The sequence below is a fragment of the Danio rerio genome, chromosome 8 (genome assembly GCF_052040795.2).
Source record: "Danio rerio strain M-AB ecotype USA chromosome 8, GRCz13ab, whole genome shotgun sequence".
Classification (NCBI taxonomy): domain Eukaryota; kingdom Metazoa; phylum Chordata; class Actinopteri; order Cypriniformes; family Danionidae; genus Danio; species Danio rerio.
The window spans coordinates 43,993,188-44,002,604 of NC_141028.1; the positions used below are offsets into that span (position 1 = coordinate 43,993,188).

The following is a 9,417-nucleotide window of genomic DNA, read 5'->3' on the forward strand; positions in this document are numbered from 1 at the left end:
TAATGAAATGCATCATTCTTTTGGTTTTGAACAACATATGCATGAATTTAAGCATGATTTAACAAGTGTCAAGGGAAGAGCAAGCTATTTTGAGGGAGACAAAAAAGTGCTTTAATTTGACCTCTCAAGCTGTATTCCTGCTTCTCTCGCTGTGATATGAAATTTCCAGACCAAAATCTTTTTTGAGAGAGACAAAAAAGTGCTTTTTTTTGCCTCCCTAAAAAAAGTGGTTGAAGCTGTTTTTATCACTTGCTGTATTAGACCTCAAAATGAGCTTTTTCCAGCCAGCAGAGAGGTCAATATAAGCAGTATTACAAACTCAGTCAGATACACTGGTTTTAACTTGCAAGTTGCTTTACCATGTTTAAGACTTAATAAAATGTTGTCTAAAACAAAAAGAATGATGCTTTTTAGTGGTTGAAGCTGTTTATATCACTTGCTGTATTAAGCCTTAAAACAAACAATTTTTTCCAGCCAGCAGAGAGGTCAAAATAAGTAGCATTACAAACTCAGTCAGATACACAGGTTTTTAATTGCAACTTGCATTAACATGTTTAACACTGCATGAAATGTTGTCTAAAACTAAAAGAATGATGCTTTTTAGTGGTTAAAGCTGTTTTTATCACTTGCTGTATTAGGCCTCAAAACGAGCTTTTCCCAGCCAGCAGAGCGGTCAAAACTAGCAGTATTACAAACTCAGTCAGAGACATAGGTTTTCACTTGCAACTTTTATTAACATGTTTAACACTTAATGATATGTTGTCTAAAACAAAAAAAATGATGCTTTCTAGTGGTTGAAGCTGTTTTTATTACTTGCTGTATTAGACCTCAAAACGTTCGAGGTTACAGAAGTAACCCTTCGTTCCCCGAGGAGGGGAACGGAAGTGCCATAGAGTGGATTAATTGAATCCACGAAATGGGAGGATTCGGTTCAGAAGCCGCTTGTCTGAAAGAGTATTGAACGGGCCAATGAAAGCAATGAATTGGCAGCGTAAGCTTGCACAGGTGTACTTCATTGCCAATTATCCCAGCATATAAGCACACCTGGAGCGAGCAAACGCCATCCTTTTAAGCTGAAGAGACTTTCAAACAGCTAAGGGACAGTCATTATGGCGACGGAGTATGGCACTTCCGTTCCCCTCCTCGGGGAAAGAAGGGTTACTTCTGTAACCTCGAACGTTCCCCTTCGGTTGAGGAACTTCAGTGCCATAGAGTGGATTAATTGAATCCACGAAATGGGAGAAATATGGAAAGCGCCATAATGACTGCACCTTACCAACGCCCCCGGTGAGGGGATTGTCAAGCAAGCGTGACGCACCCACATCATGGGAGGCGCGGTCCTCCAACGTGTCCCTGGCCCTAATTTATCCTACTTCAACAGAAGTTTTACGGATTTAGATATATTTTTGGGAAGTCGTGAGCATCTAGATAATTCTAGGCAAATACAACAGTACGTTGGGAAGCGTGCAATCCCGATAGGGAGGACGCTGCGGAGGCCATTCGTTACCCAAGGGGGGATAGATGGCAGAATTTACATATGGACTAGCCCTAAAAAGGGGGAGTACGCATAGCAAAAGAGTGGTTAGCGGAGAGGGAAGACACGGGTCCGCCCAGGGGGGGAGACTTAACCGTGGCGGAATAAGCATATGGGATCGCCTAGTGGGGATCACGCATAGCAGGCACCTTTACCCAAAACGCGGGCTGACCAGCGGGCAGACCTACAACGTAGTGGGCCAGCAAGTGACTCCTCCGCTGAGTCAGTGCTGGGGGCCATGGAGGAATCTGCAGGGCTCACCTGACGGGGAACTTTACTGACAGATAAAAAGGCGCACGTACCTCCGTGTTAGGGAGAATGGCGCAGCAAGCGTGTTTCAACACCCTACCGAATTGTTTCCTCAATCACCAAGGGTTACCTAATACCCTTGAGGAAACCGGCTCCACTCGCAGATTGTAAAACCTTGCAAATGTGTTGGGTGTCACCCAGCCCACAGCTCTACAGATGTCTGTTAGAGAGGCGCCGCGTGCGCGCGCTCGAGAGGATGCGTAGCTCCGAGTGGAGTGCGCACGCACTCTCGGGGGACGCGGCTCACCTCGGCTCTGATAGCGAAAGAAAGGCATCCACAATCTAGTGGGAACATATTTCAGTACGGCACTTTCCTGCTGCCGACCGCTATAACAGACGAAGAGCTGCTCAGATGATCTAAACTCTGAGTGCGGTCCGGATAATACGCAAAACGCGAACTGGACAATAAAGAAGGGCTGGGTCTGCCTCCTTCGAGGGCAGCGCTTGCAGGCTCACTACCTCGTAATAAAACGGAGTGGTAGGAACCTTGGGCACATATCGCGGGCGGGGTCTCAGGACGTGAGAGAAAGCCAGCCCAATTACAGGCACGTGTCACTGACCGAAAAATGCCTCCGGGTCCCCAACCCTCTAATCGATATCAACGCGACCAGCAGAGCTGTCTTCAGGGACAGAAAGATACTGAGTCGAGGATCGAAGGGATCTGACGCGGCTTGTGTAGCGAGGGCGAGATCCTAAGAGGGCATGAGAGGGGGCAAGGTGGATTAATTCGCTTAGCGCCCCTAAGGAACCGGATGATGAGGTTATGCGTTCCCACGGTGCTGCCAGCCACCGCGTCATGAGAGCGGAGATGGCAGCCACGTAACCTTGAGTGTGGAGGGCGACAGCCTGCTCTCCAGCTTCTCTCGGCGTAAAGAAAGCACAACGCTGATCTGGCAAATTACGGGGGTCTTCTCTGCGAGAGACACACCATTCAGTGAATAGACTCCACTTCAGGGCATAGGCGCGCTCGAGGAGGGGGCTCTAGCCCGAGTGACGGTATTAGCCACCGCAATCGGAGGTTACCTAAGTCTTCCTCGCGTCTAAGGACCTCCAAAGATCGGCGAGGGTGCCAGATGGTGCCCTGTCCCTGAGAGAGTAGGTGCTCTCTCGAAGGGACTGCCAGGGGAGGGCTATCGCGAGGGAGAGCTCTGACATCCTCTGACAGCAACCTGTTCCTTGTCCTCCCTGACCTTGCACAGTAACTGCGCGAGCAGGCTCACTGGGGGAAACGCGTATTTGCGCATGCCCCGAGGCCAGCTGTAAGCCAGTGCATCCGTGCCGAGAGCACTCGGTCAGGGAAAGAACAACTGGCAATGAGCGATCTCGGGGGAAGCAACAGATCGATCTGGGCTTCCCCGAACCGTGCCCATATCAGCTGGACAGACTCGGGGTGGAGTCTCCATTCTCCAGGACGTAAGGCTGCCGTGAGAGCGCATCGGCTGCACGGTGGAGCTTGCCTGAATATGAATGGCGTGCAGCGATTTCAGCCGCGGATGACTCCAGAGGAGCAGACGGCGGGCAAGCTGAGACATGCGGCGAGAGCGCATACCCCCCATACGGCTGATATACGCCACCGCCGCCGTACTGTCCGTCCTGACCAGCACGTGTTGCCGCTCCAGCACCGGAAAAAAACGGTGGAGAGCGAGGAACACTGCCAACAGCTCCAGGCGATAAGCCAATGCAACTGGGTACCTTTCCACAGATCCGCAGCCGCATGCCCGCAACGCACAGCCCCCCAGCCCGTGTTGGAAGCGTCTGCTGAAACGACAACAAGACTGGACGCCTGTTCTAGAGACACCCAGGCCTGTAGGAACGAGGGGTCGCTCCAAGGGCTGAGGGCGCGGCGACGCAGCGCAGTAACAGAGACTCGGTGTGCGCGCGCGTGCCATGCGCGTCTGGGGACTCGATCGTGAAGCCAGTGCTGAAGTGGTCTCATATAGAATAATACGAGCGGCATGAAGCGCCTGCGGATGCCATATGCCCCAGGAGCCTCTGAAATAGTTTCAGTGGGACCACTATTTTACTGTCGAGCTCTCTCAGACAGTACAGCATCAGCTGAGCGCGCTCTCCGGAGAGGCGCGCTGCCATGGTGACGGAGTCCAGCTCCAGCCCGAGAGAAGAGATCCTCTGCACGGTTGCGAGTTTGCTCTTTTCTCGGTTGACCTGAAACCCCAACAGGTGGAAGTGTCGGAGCACTTTGTCTCTGTGCATAATCAATTGCTCCGAGAGAGGGCAAAAATCAGCCAGTCGTCAAGAAATTGAGTATGCAGATGTCCGCGAGCAGAAGGGGCGCTAAAGCACCCTCCGCGGGTTTGGTGAGGACCCGCGTAGACAGAGAGAGCCCGAAGGGGAGGGCTTTGTATTGCCAAGCGCGACCTTCAAACGCAAACCGAAGAAACTGACGGTGGCGAGGAAGAGTGGAGACATGGAAATACGCGTCCATCAGGTCTAATGCTGCAGACCAACCCAGAGGACGAACACACCGGAGGATGCGCTTCTGCGTGAGCATTCTGAACGGCAGCTTGTGCAGACAGCGGTTCAAAACGCGCAGATCTAGGATTGGCCGTGACCCACTGCTCTTTTTGGGCACGATGAAGTGTGGGCTGTAAAACCCGCTCTCCATCTCGGCTGGAGGGAGCGGCTCGATTGCATCCTTCGCCAGGAGGACAGCAATCTCCTCTCGCAAGACAGGGGCGGACAGGGGGCTGACCATGGTGAATACACACCCGTGACTTGGGGGGCCGTTTTGCGAACTGAATCGCATAGCCGAGTCTGATTGTGCGTATGAGCCACCGCGAAAAGCTGGCCCGCGCTAACCAGGCAGGCAGAGCTCTCGCTAATGGACTCATCGCTACAATCGCTGACGAACCAGCAGTGGGGCAGCGCGGAGTGGGTGTGCTGATCCGGGAAGCGCGCGGGTCCCACGGAAAAGCTGGAGGTGAGATATTTGCTTTGTGGCAATTTCCTTTAAGGAGGCGCTCTCGGTGGTCAAGAAACAAAGTCTTACCCGGGATGTCTTTTCAAAGCTTTTATTCTTTGCAAAGAAGGTCACAGTCATACAGCAACAACAGTTTCTGCAGAATGAGACAATGAAGCAAAGTGTGCTCATCCTTTTATCTGGGTTGTGCTGCTTACGAGGTCAACTCCAGTTCAACCCAAACCACACATACCACGTCAGGTGTGAAAACCATCCTGCTGCTTTCCAGTCACATATCACACAGCCCATGCCCCCTACCCCTAACAGATGTTCATCGTAAAGCCTAATTAAAAAAGATAAGGACCAGGTGGTCACATACGGGAATGTAAGGCTGTATAAACAAAAGTACACTGTGAACACAAGTGACTTTTCACACATCTAAAGATGAGGAGTAAGCAAATTTTCACTTCACATGTTCATCTAAAAATGAATTTCCATTACAATTCGTCTCTTTTTATCATTCATTGATAACTCACTATTAAATTCATTTTTCAATTAAATACAAAATCACACTGATTACAAAAAAATCATTTAACAGGTTTCTGCACACATCAAACACACTAGAGATGTTTAAACACTCTTCTTAATAGTTTCCCCATTAAGATTTATCTTTCAAAACATCCCTCTTCCCTGGGAGCCGGGCTAAACGAATAATCACTGTTATTGCGCTCCCGATCGAAATCGGACCCTCAGTCACCCCTCAGAGGTTCAAATCCCAGAATTGTTTGTTATTTTTACATTATTGATTTGGTCACACAACAAAATTCTAGAAGCATTTCTTCAAGCAGTTAAAATTACTAACACTCTACAGCAACTCATCAATAACACTCATGAACATAGGAACACGTTGTTGTTTCTGTACTCTTAAACACATCACATTCACACTTTTCTCTCGATTTTCATGTAAACGATCACTCTTTTAAGACTTGTTACAGATCATATGTAAGAAAGCAGATAGTTATCTTAAAATTAAAAAATAATAAAAATCTGGTTCGTTAATATCTTCCCAATTAAGTAACAGTCGTCACCTAAAATTAGGTTCTCAATTGTTTAGGGTTTTTCTTTATCCATTTCTATGTCGCTGCTGCTATCATCAAAGTCATAATCAAAATCTTCACCCATGTCAATATTCATACCCTCTTCATTCACGGCCACTCTTATCATCTGATGGGATGTTGTCGGTGTAATTAGTCTGCCCACTGACCATGATACAAATCTGAATATACATGGCAGACAACATAATATCACTAGACCCACCCCCAATACAGGTAACACCACAGTAAAGGCCCAGTAGATCCAGTTTCCCCACTTAAATGACAGCCAATCTAGCCATGGGTTGCTAACTTTCTTAGGTTCTTTTACGGCCATTCTAATGTGGGTCACAATATCAGTAATGTATTGACTGTAATCAGGTAAGCTAAAACAACAGGACACGCCCACCAGACGACATAGGCCCCCCCTCTATGCTGTTAAGATGTCTAATGCCATTCTGTTTTGGATTACCGCATCTCTAATTTGTTTCATTTCATCACTAATCAGTGTCAGAGCAGTTTCAGTACTGTTTGCAATTGCCAAAACCGACCATGCCAAACCATTAATCTTATTTATGCTTACGGCTATCCCCCCTGGCCAGAACAATGATAACCCAACGTTGGCCCCTATTGATGTCCAGGGATCAAATAACACATATCCATTGTACCTGTCAGGCATTTCCCCAGGTAAAACACTAATACTTCTCTTATGTCTCCCCCCTGTGTCTTCATCTGTCCCTGGGAGATAAATAGAAGTACCCACATTCATCAAAGCAGGATAACAGCATCCAGACCACCTTTCTGTTGGTAGTGAATGAAATGCCCTATCCCCACACACCCATACTGCTGCTGGTGATGAGTCACTCGGACTGTTAAACGGACACTGAAAGTACCTTCTCACACCTTTAATTACCGCCGTACAGTTGTAGGGGGATTTAGCTGATGTCTCTATCTTTAGTCTACAATCAGACCAGCCCGTGATGGTAGTTGCAACGTTGTTTCTGGTTGGATGACACACACACACACATCTCCTTGTGTGCGCACAATTCGCAGAGGTGGCAGCACTATTCCAGATTTCTTGTTCATCTGTGATGCTTCACAGTTCAAACTCGGCGTCATCTTTGGAACCAGGCCTTTGTCAATGTCCTTTCCGGCCTCCAAAACCTTTGTCATTTGAGGTGGTATCAAACACTTGGTGTCGTTCCATGCTGTCACCACTAGAGGGGCTGCTTTCCATGCGTGAGACATCTGCAGACACATCCAGCAGCTCCTGATGATCTCCAACTCCCTCTTCTGTAGCATCACCAAGGTGCACGCTTTGTTACCTTGATACTGTGACATGGCTGTCTTCACTGGCTCGCTCACTCCTTTTCTTCCGTCTCCGCCATAGCTCCCCATCCAGGCTTTCTCTGTGTCTGTTGCTGGCTCAAACATTGGTTTTACAACAGCTTTGGCTGGTGCTGGGACAGGTCTCTTCACAACAATTTTAAAAGTCTCATACCAGTCAGTTCCTTGCACGTCTATGCCACAGTAATACGTGCCGGCGTCAGACATTTGAACCTTTTCAATTAAGACAGTCATTCCATCCTTGTTGTTCCCTCCTCTGTTCCTCTTCTTCACTTCGAATCGGTCATCTGTTCCATAAATGACTGGGTTGCTGTAGGCTTTCACGTCTTTCCACTTGCACGAGCCCTTGATTCAGATTCAGATTTAGATTCAATTTATTTGTCACTACACTTTAGTATAGCGAGATTGGACCCCCCAGACCATACACAAAACATCACAAACAACTTTTCAGGGGAGACAGATCTTAGGAGGTAGCGTTTAGAAATGAAGAAAGATACATTTGGACAGTTAGGCTAAAAAACACCCCCTCAGCTTGCCCTTGATAAGGACAAAGTGAGAAAAGGGAGAAAAACAGCCCAATCTTAGCATAAGCACACCGACAAGACACAACATAGACAGAGGGGATGGGAACAGGGGTAATGGAAAACAGTCCGTTGAGTGCGGGCAGCCAACTGGTCCAGCAGCCATTTCCGGCGCAAGTCACAGCCCCGCCCACGCCCCACGTGGGTAAAAGCACACGAAGGCGTTTGGATGGGGATCGGTGGTGAATGTTTATCTGTAGATATGTTTGTGTGTGTGTGAGCCTGCATAGTCCAGAGTCCCGCAGGTGTCCTTGACAGGGGAGGAATTTCAGAGCGTCCGCTTATCTTGCTTATCCCAGGGAGTTGTTTACTTCCAGCCGAGGCCGTCTGGCAGGAGTAAGAGGAGAGCCGAAAAAAAGACAGTAAGATACTTCCACTTTAGGTCAATATCTGCCAATTTCACAGATATTTAATGTCCATCACTCGTCTCCCGATCTGGCCAAAATTTGTTGCAGAGCCGCTAGCTTCACCTCGATGGTTTCCAGTTTGCGGTCAAGGACCATAGTCTGATTCGCGACCCTACCCATCAGTGTTTCAATCAAGCCGGCCAGCCTAGTGGGGTTTTGAGCTGCGCTGACCGCTTTTATCAGTTTCCGATATCCCAGGGCCCCGCATAAGCCCATCAGCAGAAACCCTGTTATCAAAGTTCCGAATAGGTAAATGCAGAACTAGACTTCACTGTACTCGGCTTTGCTTGTGCCCTCATATTCTGGTCTGGCACAATAAGGACAGTTGTGTAGAAAAGGGTTGCAAGAGAACTTTACCGTCACCCCTTCAGTCACTGTTACCACTTCTTCTTCATCAACGTAGATTGGTATGGCGATTGTCATCTTTAACGCTCTCTTTGCACGCAGTCTTGTTGAATGATTGGCTTGTGATGTCGTCATCCCTGTTTCTGTACCGTTTCTTCCGTTGATGTCAAGCTTTGCTCCATACTCCGTTGCCAGTTCCAGAGCAAGAAAGATGACGCAACAAAGTGTCAATGATAGTAAAATCAGCAACGACGTGGTTTGTTTTAGCCCACACATATCTGGCATTCGGAATGGATGCCAGTGAATCTTTTCGTCCATCTTCAGATCTTTAATGCAATGGTCAAGCTCAGCTTATTCACCTCTCTTTTGGTTGCTTTCTCCTCCGTCTGTTTGCTGCTTGGTGTTGTATTCAGAGGTTACTGTTTCACACACACTTCTTGAGTTGTTGTTGTTTCTTTCCAGCTGTGACCTTGCTTCCCTCAGATAACAGCCTGCTGTTTTCCTTCAGATGGTTTCAGGGCCCCTCTTTCTCTCCTACTCCCTCGTGGAATCCTCCTCAGGTGATGGAATTTTCCTGCAGTGCTCAGCATGCACCCACGTCGCCCGCTCTGCGACCTTCACCGCTGTCTCAGTGATCAATAACACTTGAAATGGACCCAGCCAGCGCTTCGCTCTCCAGCTCTTTCTCCTCAGGTCCCTGATCACCACGAAATCGCCAGGCCTCAGACTGTGCAGTGGTCTCTCAGCAGCCTTCCCCTGTGCAACCTTTACCTGCACACAAATATTGGACAACACATGAGACATTTCTTTACAGTAATTCAACATGTCATTCTCACACACATCTGTTGAGGGCAGCTGCTGTTTTCCCCCATTCACACCTACACGC

General features: G+C 48.4%; 1 pseudogene; it reads right to left on the reverse strand.

The window, feature by feature from the left end:
- Positions 1-5,793: 5,793 nt before the first annotated feature.
- On the reverse strand, positions 5,794-8,923 carry LOC147842804 (uncharacterized; annotated as a pseudogene).
- Between the last annotated feature and the right edge of the window lie 494 nt (positions 8,924-9,417).